The sequence below is a fragment of the Pimephales promelas genome, chromosome 12 (genome assembly GCF_988280905.1).
Source record: "Pimephales promelas chromosome 12, fPimPro1.hap1.1, whole genome shotgun sequence".
Taxonomy (NCBI): Eukaryota; Metazoa; Chordata; class Actinopteri; order Cypriniformes; family Leuciscidae; genus Pimephales; species Pimephales promelas.
In genome coordinates this window covers 35,263,929-35,282,700 of record NC_142780.1, presented here as the reverse complement: position 1 = coordinate 35,282,700, position 18,772 = coordinate 35,263,929, and the positions used below count along the sequence as shown (strand labels likewise).

General features: G+C 34.4%; 1 protein-coding gene across 1 annotated transcript in view; it reads right to left on the bottom strand.

The window, feature by feature from the left end:
• Positions 1 to 15,077, bottom strand: part of LOC148977077 (uncharacterized) — a 20,081-nt gene extending 5,004 nt beyond the window's left edge. Inside the window, exons 1-2 of the mRNA XM_089118187.1 lie at positions 15,058 to 15,077; positions 13,562 to 13,675 (exon numbers count right to left, since the gene is read on the bottom strand). The gene's annotated coding sequence lies outside the window, so the exon portion shown is untranslated. The remainder of the gene's footprint in view (positions 1 to 13,561; positions 13,676 to 15,057) is intronic.
• Positions 15,078 to 18,772: the final 3,695 nt, after the last annotated feature.

The window sequence follows — 18,772 nt, the reverse complement described above, 5'->3', positions numbered from 1 at the left end:
TACATACATTCATCCATCCATACATGCATCCATCCATCCATCCAGCCATCCATGCATCCATCCATCCATCCATACATGCATCCATCCATCCATCCATCCATCCATCCATACATACATGCATCCATCCATCCATCCATGCATCCATCCATCCATCCACCCATCCATCCATACATACATTCATCCATCCATCCATACATCCATCCATCCATGCATCCATCCATCCATCCATACATCCATCCATACATCCATACATGCATCCATCCATCCATCCATCCATCCATCCATGCATCCATCCATCCATCCATCCATGCATCCATCCATCCATACATGCATCTATCCATCCATCCATCCATACATGCATCTATCCATCCATGCATCCATCCATACATTCATCCATCCATCCATCCATCCATGCATCCATCCATTTCAACTTTACAAGTCATTTCAACTCATTTTTGTTAAATCTTGTACAACTTAAGTGAAGTTGAAATGGGTTAAATTATAAAAATGGAAGTGGAAAAACAAATGTTCCAATGATTTACTGATAAAATAAAATATAAATATGCTAAAAAAAAGTACAATACAATAAAATAACAAAACAAACAAACTAATAAAAATTTAAATAATCAAAGACGTCAAATTTGGCTGAGAAATTACACCAAAATCATTTAAAGTCATTATTGTGTTAAAGCATCAAATAGACAATACAAAAAGTAGCTAGAGATTGCAACCCATTTTACTTCTTATCACTGTCATGAAAGATATTATTTCTAAGACGAAGCTGATCACAAACAATAATAGTCAACTGAATAAACAGTACAAACAGTGCATGCATTCCGGCTGTGAGTTCATTTATACCTTCTCTTACTCAATATTACATGTACTGTGTCATTTAAAAGACATTAATTGTCATATTTACATAGTGTACATCATAATGCAATTTAGTACGATTTCTAAACAGGCACCGAATCATTTAGGAGTCCGGGGGGAAATGTCTGGACAGTTAATAGTAGGAACGGTGGAGAAAGTTTTGGTGATTTTATAGCAAATAATGAGATGAATCACACACAATAAGACAAGGAGTGTGCATTAAGAGAGTAAATATGGGCAATTTTGATTTCATGTTGACTTTTAAGTAAAACATAACATGATGGATTTGCTTTGGCTTCAGTTGAGCATCATCCAAGAAGCGGAGACAAAGCGCTTCCATCAAACCCCCTGATAAACCCGAGGTGCCAACACAAACAATGCACAATACTAGCGGACAGAAGACGCAAAGATGGAGATGGCACATTGAAATAGTTCCAGACCATACAGGGGGACTTAATATGAGCTTAAAAAGAGGAGTGGGAGAGGAAGATGGGCTTTTCATAGGATAATTAAAACAGCAAGATGGATTCTGTAATTGAGTGGAAAAAAACAAGGATCTGAACAACATCTGTGCAATCCACATAAATTATTTCAACGAGAAGCCGACACTACAATAAAACCCTCAGCCTTGGATTCAGATGTGCTGTCAAACACGGGAATCGGTCCTGAGATAACAGTCCACCTGTAACAGGAGGATGATGATGATGATGATGGAGGACCGGGAGGAAGAAGCACATCAAACACACACATTTGCTAAGAGTTGACTGAATTAACCCGACAGTCTTTCAAATCTATCTATCTATCTATCTATCTATCTATCTATCTATCTATCTATCTATCTATCTATCTATCTATCTATCTATCTATCTATCTATCTATCTATCTATCTATCCATACATGCATCATCCATCCATGCATCCATGCATGCATCCATCATCCATCTATCATCCATCCATGCATCCATCATCCATCCATCTATCCATCCACTCATGCATCCATCCATACATACATCCATCCATGCATCTATCCATCCATCCATGCATCCATCAATCAATCCATCCATCCATCGATCCATCCATGCATCCATCTATCTATCCATCCATCCATCCATGCATGCATCCATCCATCCATCCATGCATCCATCAATCAATCCATCCACCCATCTATCCATCCAACCATGCATCCATCCATGCATCCATCTATGCATGCATCCCTCCATCCATCCATCCATGCATCCATTTATCCATCCATGCATCCATCCATCCATCCATCCATGCATGCATCCATCCATGCATCCATCTATTCATCCATACGTACATTCATCCATCCATGCATCCATCCATCCATCCATGCATGCATCCATCAATCAATCCATCCATCCATGCATCCATCCATGCATCCATCTATCCATCCATCCATACATTCATCCATCCATCCGTGCATCCATCCATACGTACATCCATCCATCCATTCAACCATCCATCCATCCATTCATGGTTTTCTCTGGAGTAAAACATTCAAACTTCAGCGTTATTTTAAAAGTTCAGAGCTGGCCAAACCAACATCAAAGTTTCTCATCAAATTTTACTCGTTTGGTTTAACTTGTACTAAAATAACTAAAACTGGAACTGAAAATAAAATGAATAAAAACTAGTACATAGACAACAAAAAACTAATAAAAATTACAAAAAACAATAAAATGACTAAATTGTAACTAAAATTGAAATGAAAAAAGATAAAATGAAATTTTTACTATACTTTAAAGTAGTTAACTTATACATAACAAAATGTTCGACTCAATTAACTGTGTAAAAACTGCTTAAAAACATCTACAACTGATCATAATGTTATGACACATGTGCAATGTAAATCAGCGTAGTATTGCTTCTAAAAGACATTGAAGATATTTTTGAAGATCAAATATTTTGGCCTGGTTTTCCAGCGTTGAAGCTCAAGTGTCCTCAACTGGAGTGGCAGACGCTTCTTCCAGGAACTCTACTCGTTAAAACTCAGTAAATATACGCACAATTTCACAAAGCAAACCCATCAGCGTGTGCTTCTCTAAAGGTCACTGTGTGTCCTGTTGACTTCATCTACTGTTACACCTTCACACCAGCTCTTCTGATCTTCAAAGCCTGTTAGAGACTGGTTTCCTGAGAACCATCAGAGCGACTACTTTCCAGACCCTCCGAATGAAAGCCTCAAACTGTCAATTTTGCAGTGATACACCTATGTGGTTTTGACAGAAGCAGGCTGCAAATATATTTGTATTGAGAATGACACCATTCTTTGGCAACAAAGAGTTGAAAAATGGTTGCACTTTATTTTGAAGGCATTCTGTAACGTTTCACCTACATATCAACTAGCTCTCATTAGAGTATTAGTAGACTGTAGGTTAGAGTTCGGTTAGTAGAGTAAGTTGACATGTAGGTGTAAAGTTACTTATGGTTAGTAGAATGATTAAAGTGGGCCGAAAATAATATAACACAGAGAGTATTGCTGGTGAAGCTGTTTGTGACTGCAGGACGCCCAGTCTTTTCGTGCAAAGCCTATTGAGCATTAAAGAATACATATGAGGTTAAATTGTTAATTTTATCATTTGGTTTTGAACAAATGCATTTAAATAACTGAAGTCCAACACTAATATTTGATCACCAAATTACATACCTTGAAAATGTTTTCTTAATGCCTTAAAATATCTAGAATGTAACTCGACACCCTTGCCTCATTTAGTATGCGCGGTTCTATGAATATGCAAATGAGCTCCGCCTCCACTCAGTGATACACTTGATCTGATTGGTTACAAGGTCGTTTGTGACGTTAGAAACACCAGCGATTTCAAAGCGTGTTTTTGAGTCTTTGGTTCACTGCAGTTTTAAGGAGGAAATAGTCAGCAATGCTGTCCACTTATCAACTTGCACATGTGTGTCTTAATAAACATAAAAAAAAAAAACATCACATAAAAAGCATTACAAACGAGTTTCACCACAGGGGGACTTTAAGGCGAGACACTACAGCTGAATATTTTAATTCAAGACAGTTATTTTTAGTTTTCTGAAATGCTATGTTTAAATATGCAAATGAGGCATTATCTAATTAAATATGCACAAATTTGCATTAATTTCCAGAACAGAAATTAGAAAATTTGTTCATTTGTTGACATTCATTCCATAAAAAAATAAATAAAACAATACTTTTGGGAAAATAAGGTTTCAGTTGTAGAGTCAGTAAATCAGCCTCTTTTGATGGAAGATTATTGCGATAAAAACCTGTATTGATAACATTTTCATATTCTTAATGGGGACTATCACACCCTTTTACAAAGTCTTTTATTTTTCGGCTCTTCTAGAACAGGTTTTCCTGCTTGAATGTTGATTATTCTCCTCATATCCTCCATTGTTGCGGCTCCTCTCTTCCCAGTCTGTCAGTAACGCTCTGTTTACTTCCTGTCTCTATGAAGCCCCTCCTTCTGAATACCACACTGTGCTCTGATTGGTCGGTTGGATCAGTGTGTTGTGATTGGTCGAGTGTGTTTGGGAAATGTCCCGCCCCTTACCATAACCGCCAGTTTAACACACTACTAACTAACTCAACTCAACCAGGCCCCGCCCCTTTATTCTGCGCATTAATTATTATAATGAGGAATATTGTGACGTGGAAGAAACTCAAGACTATAATGGAGGCGTTTCAGGAGTTCAGAAACAGTGCATTAAATACTTTTTGCACTAAAGGCCACGTGGCATCCAGCTCTGAGCAGCAGATGCTCATGATGCATATTTAATGCAAAACCTGAATGATGCCTGAATTAAAGATGGTCTGCAGAGCATGCCTTGTTCCGATTGGTCAAATGTTTTCTTTAAAAGCTGCTCGAATTACAGAGTGCCATCATGCATCTTCAGACCTTCTTCTACATGACAGGAAGAGGTTGAGTTCAGGTGACAGACTGCACATGTGGTCGAGTTGTTTTTATCGCTAGATGTGTCAAATGTTTCCATTCAGGCTCTTAATGCCAATCTGACCTGAAAAAAACACTGTAGACTGTGTCTGCCCTACAAATAACCGTCTGTATTCAAGAAACACGAAAATGACATGAAAATGACCCCAGTTATCTCTCATGTGAGTTTCAGAAACATCTCTCAAAACATCTCAATATAACCTCGAACATTTCGAGTTTTAGAATTTCTTTATGTGCTTTTGTCATTTTTATTACTTTTTCTTAATATTTATATTTGATATTTTATTATAAATTGTAAATATTATCATACACATTTTTATTTTTATTTTTCTGTATTTTTGTTATCTGCTTTGATTTCTATTTAGCTTTTATTTAACTTTATGGCAGTACTTTGAAATAACTTTTGTCACATTTATATTTATTTTTATTTTTCCGTAATTTTGTTATTTGCTTTTGTTATTTTTAGTAGTTTTCCTTACATATCTATTTAGCTTTCTATTATTTTACATTAAAATAACAATTTATATTTAATTTAATTTGTATTTATTTTGATACATTTTAATTTTTTATAATTTTTATTTAATATAAATACATTTTTATTTATTATATATTTATAGTAATTTTGTTATTTGCTTTTGTCATTTTTATTAGTTTTCCTTACATTTCTATTTAGCTTTCTATTATTTTACATCAAAATAATAATTTATATTTAATTTAATTTGTATTTATTTTGACAAATTTAAATTTTTTATAATTTTTTATTTATATATTTAAATGAATAGCATTTGTTTAAATATTTCTTTTTTTTTTAAATAGTTTTAGTTAACAACAACAACACTGAGATGAAGTTTGACATGATCTGAACTGAAAAACAGCAGCTTTATTTGCGTCATGCACTAAATAAGTCACATTTCCAAGGTAAACGTCTGTAGCCTGAACACATCTCACATGCCGTAATCATATGCAGAATTTTGTGCTTGTATTCATCACCTTCTGGGTATTCAATAATCTAATATTACAATTGGTCATGGCGAATGCTAATGATATTGATAGCAGATGGCAGCTGGTGAAGCTAAACCCACACCACCCCACTGTGCATTCATATTACTCTTCTGATGAGCAGGTGCTTGAACACACACCATGCTCTGCACACAGTTACACAGATTACCCACTTCTCACTGCGTGGACCACAGTTCCTCCTCTAATAAATAAAAAAGGTGTACGAGAGGATCCACGTCTCCACGTTTTTAACATCCTCGTTCAAACTAGTTTCAGAAATGTCTCAAACTCTGCACTCTAAAAAAATGCTGGGTTGTTTTAACCCAAATTTGGGTTGAATATGGACAAACCCAAATGTTGGGTTAAAAATGTTATTTAAACATTTAACCCAATGGCTGAGTTTGTATTTGACCCAAAGATGGGTTAAAACAACCCAGCATTTTTTAAAGTGTGATATTTGCATGACTCATAATTCTGATAAATATATTCATGCATGAATGATAATTGAGTTGATTGATTTCCTATTCAAAATTACAAAACAAACAAACAAAAAACAGTATAATAATGGCAAAAGCATCTCCAGTACACTCTAAAAGAAATACTGCACTCTAAACAATGCAGTATTGTTTTAACCCAATTTTGGGTCAAATATGGACAAACCCAGCCATTGGGTTACATTTTTAAACTACATTTTTAACCCAATGGCTGGGTTTGTCCATATTTTACCCAAAATTGGGTTAAAACAACCCAGCATTGTTTAGAGTGTGCAGTTGTTTCAACCCAACTTTGGGTCAAATATGGACAAACCCAGCCGCTGGATTACATTTTTAAATTAAATATTTAACCCAACGTTTGGGTTTGTCCATATTTGACCCAAAGTGTGCTCAGATTTCCCACGTCTATGAACTTAAACATTTCTCATCAAATTATAAACATTTGTACCACATATACATTCGCTCTTTAGAATTTTTAAATATTTATATTTGATATTTTCATTCATAAATATTTAATACCATTAATTTTTTTTATTATTTTTTTTAAATATTTTTTTATAATACTATCAATATTTTGACAACTTTTACATTTAGTTTTAGTAATTTTGCTAAATGCTTTGTCTGTTATTTTTTTATTTGTTTTCTATTTGAGTTCTTAGAAGTGTTTTGAAATAATTTTTATTGTCATATTTATATTTATTTTTTTGTTATCTGCTTTTGTCAGTTCTTAATAGTCATAATAATATTGAATTATAATTTTAAAAAATATATTTTTAACATCAGATTTGTTGTTTGACTTTTGTTTTGTATTATTATTATTATTTTGTATTATTGATATAAAGTGCAAATACGAAGCACTCGTGGCTGTGCATTAAAAGCCTTTCATCGACATGGAATGAACGTTCAGAAGTCTCCGGAAAGCTCGCAGAAGACTTGAGATGAACTTGGAGAAGAAAAGCAAAGATAATGGAACACTTAATCATCTATGACAGCTTTGAGCTTAAAATGTTTATGATACATAAAGACAGACTATTAAGGCATGAGTGACTTCTCCTGATGACTAACAGATGGTATTAATGCTAATAGGAGCTGCGTATAGACGAGAGCACTGTCATTTTCTGCTTTCCAGATGCACGATGATCTGAATTTGGTCAAGCGTACACAGAAAACACTGTATAATGGAGCGCTCTGAACAACATTTATGGATGGACACGCGCCTCCGTTTCCACAATCAGGCAACCGTCATTGAGTTTTTGACATTTTATTGTTCTTCTCCGAGCTCAGAGAAGGTATATCGAGTAAAATGAGTTCAGCATAAGCGAGCATTGATTTCCCATGCTGGCTGAATATTAAATATTGCTGTGATAATAAAGGATTGTCCCAGCATGGATCATTAAAGAGTTGCTCTGGATGGAGCACATGCTGTGGGTTTGGGGTGGAGAAGTCAATGACAGCATGTTTCCTCCGCTAACAGGATTACAGCACGATAATGCACTTCATATCTTTGTGTTTCATGCTTTCGCTTGCATATGTTTGCATGCACGTGTTTGTGTCTAAATGCATGTTTTTTAAGGTCGACTTTCTTAGGATTTAGATGCATTGAAACTACATTCACGCGGTCAGTTTTTGGCTTTTATAACCACATTAACTTACAGGTGTTAGTGTGGAAATGTACTGTTCACACAGTCAGCAACAGGAGTCAAACCTGTATTCTCTTATCATAGAGTGAACCGTAACTGTATTCTTTCATTTTGATTTAATGGTGTTTTTTGGGAATTTGACTTCTTCTGGTTCCCATTCTCTTTCATTGTATCTAAAAAGTAGCTCATACACTCTGCTACACTTCTCCTTTTGATTTTGACGAACGAATGCTCATTTTAAAGTCAACTATCCTTTTAAATCAAGCTCTAAAAATATTAAATTGGGCTGTGCAAAGATTAATTGCATCCAAAATAAAAGTTTGTGTTTGCAAAATATATGTGTGTGCTGTGTATGATTATTTTGTATATATGAAGAGTTCAGATGCAAAAGCCTCTAAGTGCCATTTGAAATTTTCTTCTAGAATGATCATTTTTATCAAGCTTGTATATTTAAGTTCAGTGATTTCACTTAAATGGCAATGATAATTACCTATTAATTGTTATTTAAGTGACATTACTGAACTTAAATATACAAGCTTGATAAAAATCATCATTAAAGAAGAAAATTTCAAATGACATTTATCTGAACTCTTCATATAAATACACATGCATGCATATGCAATTATTTGCATGTAAATACTGTATTTATATATAAATATATTATGTAAACACAAACTTTTATTTTGGATGCGATTAATCGCAATTAATCTTTACACAGCCCTACTATTAAACATTTCCCAGACAGAAACATAGTGTCGGCTCGGATCTGGGCCGACGCTACTGTATGTTTCTGTCTGGGCTGGATATTCAGGAATTGACATAAAGGTAACATAAAATAAAATATAAATATTAGATGAAATGTTGCCTTGCCAAATATATCAAATAAAATTAGTCGAGGCGGGTTCTGCAAGTATCTTGCCAGTATTTTTTTTTAAAAGTTGCCAGCATTTTTGGCCATTTTCACAAACGTTTCATGATCCCTGAAATATTTTGTTGTATGAATATCTGATCATGCAATTTATCAAAAGAAAGAACAGAAAGAACTACATTTTTTATATTCTAGTTTCATGCATTCTTTTTTTATGAACACTTGAATGTGGGTAAATTTCATAAAAAATAGCAACATTTCGAACAAAAATTGGAGAAAATCATGACTAGCCTACATGCATCATCTATGCTTTTGTCGCTTGTTACTGCACTTCATTTTATTTTTGATTCTAAATTGTTTAATAATTTACTGTATTTTATTATTATTATTATTTTTTATTCTAAACTATTTTAATTATTCTAATTTCTTTTGATTATTTTAATTTCTTCTATGTAAAGCACTTTGAATTGCCATTGTGTATGAAATGTGCTATATAAATAAACTTGCCTTGCCTTCTGCTTCTTTTTCGCCTGTGTTTTGATCCGTATAACAGTGATCTGTCAATGGCAGGGAAAGAGTTAATGATATTTGTCTGTTTACTTTAACAATAGGGTGTTTGAATGAGGAAACCTGTGAGGAAACAATCATAAAAAGTAAATTAATATGTTCCCATTGCTCATTTGTCCCCTTATGATTCCTGTTCAACTTCTCATGGCTAGCCGGATAGACTTCCGACATAATAACAGCGATCTGCCATTACACAGCAATAATGCATTGCTTACCATCTATAGACCGCTGTAATTTTCTATGATATTCATAATATCAGCCTTTAAATGAGCTTTTATGACTCTTTTCGTAGTTTTAACACTGTTTACTTTCTAGCAAAGTTTTGTATGTTTATATTGTTTTCCTCAGATTTATTGGTGATTTATGGTGTTGTTGTAATTAGACTGTAGATTGCACTGGTGGTTTATGGAAGGAATCACTTTATGTCCTATTATAAATCAGACACGTTTATGAAGCGCTCTCAATTAACTACAGACCTCTGTATTAGTGGAAAACATGTTCTGATGTGCCGAAGGGAGACACAAGCCTCAGTCTGATAGCCTGGATCCTAAAGCGCTCAAACATTTCTTCACAAATACAATGAGAAAATAATGTTCAGATGAAACTGTGTGTCTACAGCCTATAGCACCAGTGATAATGTGCTTTTTCTATGCAAACACTAAAGAGTTATGCAACAGTCAATATGTGTTGCCAACAAAATCTCTACCACATGCATTTTAAAGTCGGAGTGATTATCTATTTGGACTTTTATGAGTTAGTGACAAAAGGATGCAAAAAAGCTACTCTCTTTGAACATGAATATTCATGTGGATGCAAAGAGTGTGTTAAGACGTTCGCAAAAAGTTTGATTAGAGTGAAGTCAGACCCTTTTAAAGTAAAAAAAAAAAAGAAACTTCAACTTTAAAGTGGCCTTATGATGCTATTTTAAAGGTTCTCCTACAATAGTTTTACATACATCCAAGGTTAAAAAAAATCTTTAAATTTTCTCATAATATACATCACACATTACCTCATTCACACGGATCCGCAAAAGCGAATAAAAACCCTGTATTCTACACACAGGCTCAGATGGCATGGCAGTGAAACACTATAGATTGAACACGTAATTCGTGCATATTGTGCATGTGCATAACGTTTTCAGAGATTCACATTTTTGCTGTTTACACGGAGACTGTTTTCAAAAACTTGTACTATGAAACCCGTTTTCAAAAGTGTGCATTTTCAGATACCCAAAACTCGACCAAAACGGCCAAACTTTAGTTGAAACCAGCCCATCAGAGTCTGAAACGGTTCGTTTGAAGATTCAGTCTCCCTAAACTCCGCCTTTCCGAGAGCTGCTCTGCTCTGATTGGTCAGATGGCCCAGTCTGTTGTGATTGGTCGACAGCTTACAGCGTGGTACTTTAGTATACCAATGCATTTGTATTGGGATACAGTCTTAATCTCGAAGCCCTGGAAGGTTTTGTAGCTTAGATTTCGCATTGGAAGTTTAGTTTTGTCGTCATTCAAAACAAGTTTTAAATCAAACAAGGTACATTCTACAGTATCAAAAGCAAGTTGTAGCTGACAAAGAGCTTGGTTTGGTGTGGCAGCAGAGCAGTTTATCACAGTATCACCGGCATAGAAATGAATATTTGCAAAAATGTTGAAGTATAATATAAATAGGAGTGGTCCCAGCACTGAGCCCTGGGGCACACCCGTGGATATACTAAGAGTGCTGGAGGTGAGACCATCTACCTGTACGCTTTGCGATCTACCTGATGGATAATTAGACTGGTCTACCTGACAGATAAAAAACCATAGACTTGCATTATGCAAATTAACTACATTATTACGTAGGTTTGTAACAGGAAGTGAGACTGGAATTGCTGACGGCAATTTACTTTTCCAGGTAATTAGCTACTTAATCATGTAACTCAGTTACTTTTAGTGAGAAGTAACTAGAAACTATAACTAATTACTTACTTCCCCAACACTTTTAGTTACATTATTACGTATGTTTGTAACAGTAAGTGAGACTGGAATTGGCGACGGCTGTTGAAAATCGATTATTTGTGTAAAAATACTACTTTGATCTTTAAAACTTTACATTCACGAACAGCTTTATTACTGAAATACTCTTTCAAAGATGTGAAACCGCCGCAGGACATATTGAACGCTGAACGCAGAGGTCTGGTTTATACGAACATACGCTGAGAGTTGACTAGCACCAAATCGGGCTACAAAAGGGTTAAATAAGGAAAAAGTGAAATCCTGAAACATCTCCCAGACTGGATTTGAAAGACTAAATGGGTCTTGCTAGTTTGCGACGGGCTTGGCGTAAGAGACAGTAAACATTAAAATAGTGAAGATTAGTGTACAATATTTTATAATAATATTTTTTTCTATTTACTGTCCATTTCATTCATTTAACATATTAATATTGGGGGTTTCCAAGTTATTTCACTTATTTAAACTTTTATTTATTTTTTAAAGCAACACAATAGTTACTTTTCCAGGTAATTAGTTACTTAATAATGTAACTCAGTTACTTTTTGTGAGAAGTAACTAGTAACTATAACTAATTACTTTTTTAAAGTAACTTCCCCAACACTTTAGTTACATTATTACGTATGTTTGTAACAGGAAGTGAGACTGGAATTGGTGACGGCTGTTGAAAATCGATTATTTGTGTAAAAAGACTACTTTGATCTTTAAAACTTTACATTCACGAACAGCTTTATTACTGAAATACTCTTTTAAAGATGTGAAACCGCCGCAGGACATATTGAACGCTGAACGCAGAGGTCTGGTTTATACAAACATACGCTGAGAGTTGACTAGCACCAAATCGGGCTACAAAAGGGTTAAATAAGGAAAAAGTGAAATCCTGAAACATCTCTCAGACTGGATTTGAAAGACTAAACGGGTCTTGCTAGTTTGCGACGGGCTTGGCGTAAGAGACAGTAAACATTAAAATAGTGAAGATTAGTGTACAATATTTTATAATAATAATAATATTTTTTTCTATTTACTGTCCATTTCATTCATTTAACATATTTAATATTGGGGGTTTCCAAGTTATTTCACCCATTTAAACTTTTAATAGTTACTTTTAGTTACTTTTCCAGGTAACTAGTTACTTAATAATGTAACTCAGTTACTTTTTGTGAGAAGTAACTAGTAACTATAACTAATTACTTTTTTAAAGTAACTTTTAGTTACATTATTACGTATGTTTGTAACAGGAAGTGAGACTGGAATTGCTGACGGCTGTTGAAAATCGATTATTTGTGTAGAAAGACTACTTTGATCTTTAAAACTTTACATTCACGAACAGCTTTATTACTGAAATATTCTTTCAAAGATGTGAAACCGCCGCAGGACATACTGAACGCTGACTAGCACCAAATCGGGTTGGTTTAACCACTACAAAAGGGTTAAATTAGGAAAAAGTGAAATCCTGAAACATCTCCCAGACTGGATTTGAAAGACTAAACAGGTCTTGCTGGTTTGCGACGGGCTTGGCGTAAGAGACAATAAACATTAAAATAGTGAAGATTAGTGTACAATATTTTATAATAATATTTGTTTCTATTTACTGTCCATTTCATTCATTTAACATATTTAATATTGGGGGTTTCCAAGTTATTTCACCTATTTAAACTTTAATTTTTTTTTTAAAGCAACGCAATAGTTACTTTTCCAGGTAATTAGTTACTTAATAATGTAACTCAGTTACTTTTTGTGAGAAGTAACTAGTAACTATAACTATTTACTTTTTTAAAGTAACTTTTAGTTACATTATTACGTATGTTTGTAACAGGAAGTGAGACTGGAATTGCTGACGGCTGTTGAAAATCGATTATTTGTGTAAAAAGACTACTTTGATCTTTAAAACTTTACATTCACGAACAGCTTTATTACTGAAATACTCTTTCAAAGATGTGAAACCGCCGCAGGACATACTGAACGCTGACTAGCACCAAATCGGGTTGGTTTAACTACTACAAAAGGGTTAAATAAGGAAAAAGTGAAATCCTGAAACATCTCCCAGACTGGATTTGAAAGACTAAATGGGTCTTGCTGGTTTGCGACGGGCTTGGCGTGAGAGACAGCCTGACATCAGAAATCTGCCGTTCGCTCATTTCCCGCGTGTGACGGAGAAGCGTGTGTTTCTCTCTCCGTACCTTCCAGCACACACATCTCTGGAACCTGACGCTCCACGCTCCTCCATTAATCCCCCTCTGTCGGATCCCGGCCAGGTAATTACTGTTTAAAAATATTTCAGCCCATTCTTTTGCCTGCAGAGGAAAAATGGGAACAAAGACAACACAGTTATAAACAACGACAAAGGCCTGCTTTAAATTCACTCGTCTTTCTTCCCCGGAATCAGTGGCTTTGTTTGCACAATGTACAAGGTGTCTGAAACAGAAATCTTTGGCTATTTCATATTCAAATGCGGCAGTCACGCTCTAGTTTTCTACGCACAGAAGTTAGGTCTGTTTCATTGTGATGAGGCACACGCGCACACGTTCTGCCTTGCAAACAGCCTTGCTCTATTAGTGAGTTCAAACAAAGCTTGGAACAGCTCAAATATCCGTTTTTAACGTCTCTAACCCCTTCCAAACACGCAGTTTGGTGTCCTGTTACTTTCATCAAAGAGTATGATATGTAACATTAACATGAGAAAGAATCACATTATTATTTGAGCTTATCGTCCCAGCTTAGAGGTCGTGACCTTTGAGTAAATTCATACGTCTTGAAAAACACGTTTTTTCTTCTGTCAAATCAACTTAGATAATTTATGCGGTTCAGATAACATATTTTGAGTTTCTGATTATTAAATCCATCTCCATTGTAGTAACTCAATTTTTCAATTTCAATGAACTTAAAGTTAAGGCGACCAGGTTACTTCATTTTTTTTAAGTTAAACCAACAATATTTTTTTACAGTCACAGCAGTGATGTAGAAATATTGACGACATCACCTTTTATGAAAATATTATTAGTAATTACACTGAAAAAAAATATTATGCTTTATCTCATCAATAAAATCGTGGCAACATATTACAAGCAATATTATTAATTAAATTCTACAAATTAGAATTAATTAGAATGTTAATTTGATTAACTATTACTCAATTCTAATTTGTTCAATTTAATTAATAATATTGCTTGTAATCTGTTGCCACAATTTTATTGATTAGATAAAGCATATTCATTTTTATAGTGTATTAAGAATATTGCTTTTTTATTTGCGATAATAATGCAATAAAACCCGACAAATTGTGCAACATAATTTTTGGCCAGGCCAAAGAAATTATGAGCAAAAGAGAACCAATGGAAATATTAATAACTTAATGTATGCATTTTGGTTTTCTATGCATTTATTTTTTTGCATAGTAAAGCTGTAATAGTTTTATCAAATAAATATTTTATCTGACTTTACCCAAGTTTCCTGTTTTGTCCTTCTGTTATAATTAAAATATTTAAAAATATTTATATTTTGGTGGCAAAAAAAAAAAATCCCCTTCTGCCCATTATAAATGAATACATATGTAATAAATAATATCATAATAAATGTGTGTGTTGATCTAATGTGTTTTAAATGACTAATGGTTAAGCAGCTCCTTCGGCTGATCGTGTCATATTCTATTAATAAATAATAATACGACTTTGTTCACCTTTCTTTCAGTCCTCTCTCTGAATCTGTAAAGCCAGACACACACAGGTCCTCTGTTGGAGACGAACGATGACAGACGATTACTGTAATTACGGCCTTATGACCTGTTGTGCATAAAACATCAAATCAGATTGATACAGATTAGCTTTGCTTTGCTTCGGCAATCAAACACACACACTTATGATAGTGTTCATTTCTTTTATTAGAGACTTATTAACATTTCTATGCTATTTTGCCATGGAGACAATATTTTAAATTCATGTTAATCCACCAAAAGGTATTAATGTAATGCTAATAATTTCATTTGTGTTTAATTGAATTTGAACGTCGCACGTCTTCTGTTGACAGGCTCTTTTCTTTATCTTCGACTGTGAGCTTTTCAACTCCCACTCACACCGTAAACACAGAGAAAACTGCCAAGATTCATGCAAATCTCCATAATCAGTTGAATCATATCAAGTCCATTAAGTTGAAGTTAACTCCAGAGTTTTCAGGACGGTGACCATCAGTGTGTGTGTTCTTGCTGAGTGATGTTGTGCTGGCGACCCTGATGGGTAATGCTCAGGTGTGCTGATGCTGACAGGTAGTGTTCTCGCTCAGGGGAAATCAAGCTCTCGCTCTAAATGAGTCTGTTTACGGCACCGGGGAAAACAAACAGGCCTCGTGCTCATCAGCATCACACTTACAGGACGCACAAACAGGCCCTACTTTTACAACTACAGCAGACGCGTTTAATGCATACTAATCACGCGGCGCTTCTCCGCCAACTTCTGACGACAAATCTGTGGAAACGCCGGATGAAAGGCAGAGGAACGGACGGCACATTCATGCAATGCTCACACACACACACAATACAAAATGTATAGTTTGTGTGTATAAGTGGGTCACAATTAAGATTTTTCATTATGGAAATTGTGGAAAGAAAAGGTATCTATAATAATGTTACATGCTATAGTTACGATAGCAACAACTATAAATTGCATGCAACTAACCCTAAACCAAACCTAAGCCTAATCCTGACTTCTGACCCTATAGTACATGCAGTTACTTTATATTAAAGGGTACTTAAATGTGTAATTATAAATGTAATAAAGACACCTTAGCCAATATTAATAATGAACAAATACATAAAAACAAAATTAAAGACATAAGGACAAAAAAAATGTAAGAAAATGCAGACATCAACATAGAGAAAGAGACGGAAAAATAAATCTAGTTATATATATAATATATATATGTATATTGTTTTTTTTTTGTTTTTTTTGAAAAAGCAATTTAGGGTTTCATAACCCTTAATTGTTATATATATATATATGAAGAGTTCAGATGCAAAAGCCTCTAAATGCCATTTGAAATTTTCTTCTTTAATGATGATTTTTATCAAACTTGTATATTTAAGTTCAGTAATTTCACTTAAATGGCAATGATAATTACCTATTAATTGTTATTTAAGTGAAATTACTGAACTTAAATATACAAGTTTGATAAAAATCATCATTAAAGATGAAAATTTCAAATGGCATTTAGAGGCTTTTGCATCTGAACTCTTCATATATACATATACATACACTCTATATGTGTGTGCGTGTGTGTATATATATATATATATATATATATATATATATATATATACACAGTATATATATATATATATATAGAAAAGGCAATTTAGGATTTCATAACCCTTAACTGTTACCTACACTGATTTCTATTTGCTAAATCTACTGATTCCATTTTTACAAATATTAATCATGAATATTGATGAGTTTTAATGTACTCTGTGTGTTTCAAACATCAGAACTATAGTTGACTGAGGCTAGTTTACACCCGTGGCATCTCTCATCATAAATCTGCATATCTCTCAGAAGTTTAACACCTCAGCAAAGGCGAAAATACAGCAGAGCAAACCACATTGTCAACCAGATTTCTCATAACACCCCCAAACACACATATTAATAAGCTCATAATTATATTACGGTTCTCCAAATCAAGTCCCTCAAGCTGTTGGTTGACCAGAGAATATGCCAAACACGTTGAAATAATGTTGACTGAATCTGTTGAATAGCTACTTACACAAAGTTTAAGTATCTAGCTAGTGTTGACCTTCTAGTGAAGTTCTGGAAGTTCGTCTCTTTTCCTCAGGGAAATAACACATCATTCCCGCTCAGTGTGAGCACTTAAAACAAACTTAAAACATGGGAATGACTTATTGCACCTCGAGGGTGCGTTTCTGTGTGTACGCCTACATAAATGAAACAGAGTTAGCCAAATTGCTCACTACTCCATTTCAACTTTAAAACTTTTGGCGGCACTATTGACAATTACTGTAACAATGTTCCTCTCGGCCTGGAAATGCAAGTGTGTGTTGGTTGTAAATCTCTCTTACTTCAGTAACGGGTTTGTGACATTAGGGGGTGCTGGAATTCTTCTGGATGATCTTCCCAGATCTATCCCACTTTTCCATGTCAGACGGAAAATAACTTTTCAAGCACTTGCCTGAGAAAAAATATAGGAGAAGAAAATAAAAAAACATATAGAGGGGGAAAAACAGTGCAAGTGGAGGCCAAAATTAATATTGACATCTTCACTTTTTATTAAAAAAATTATTAATGATATTTTTGTAAGTTGTGCTTAGAGTCGGTTGTTTTATCTGTGATGATAAAGCAATGAAACAATGCAAATTGTTAAAAATATCATTGTCATCCAAAGACATTATGAACAAGAGAGAACCAAGAAAATATAACTGATTATTGTCAATGTATGTTTTACCTCAGAGCCTTTAGCATTGTTTTGCATGGTAAAATAAAACCTGTAGCTGTAGTTTGCCAAATAATTTAGTCAGATAAATACCTAAACCAAGTTTAGCGTTTCGTTTTTCTCTCATATTTACAAAAAAATAGAGGAAATATTTCCGTTATATTTGCCCACTACTGCATTGGTATAATCTGCTCTTTTAGAAAACGATCCATTTCTTTGAGTAAAAAAAAAATAAAAAAAAAAATCTTATGAGCACTGTCCCACAAATCAGTATTCTCACAAAACGTCCCCCCAAAACTGACGTCGCTCATGAATTATTGAAAAAGAACACATTTCCTCTTGTTTACCCATATACACATATGTATAAAATATCATTTATTCTAATAGGCTCTATAAATCAAAAGTATTGTCAGCGAACGAGAGATAAGTGAGGTTATTGTGCGACGAGGCCAGCTGGTGGTAATAATTTAATGAAGTTTTACAGGCGCTATAAAGGCAGGAAGCAGATGTGGCATTAAGGATTATAAAGTTGGTAAAACTTTTAACAAGTGAGAACGGTACAACAGCAGAACTGACGAAAAAAAGAGGGTGAATTTACACATCCTTCAATTGCAAAGCTATCAATCACACGCGCGTTATTCCTCTGGGAGAATCTTTACATGCATATTTATTAGCTCAACATGCTAATTCCCGCTGCTCCGGGCCCACCGCTGCGGCGCCAAGCCTGTTTATGACTCATAATTGTTGATATCCTTTGATATATTTCTCTCAACTAAGACATCATTTGCTTTTTGTGGTTTTAAGTCAATGAGGCTCAATGACCCAGGCTTTCAATTCAGATTTACAGTTCAACGTCTATTAAAGCGAGTCGACGCATCCAGTGGGGGCTAATGCTAGCGCAACTATTGTAAACACAAACAAAAGAACAACATGTTATATAATTATATGAGAAATAAGAA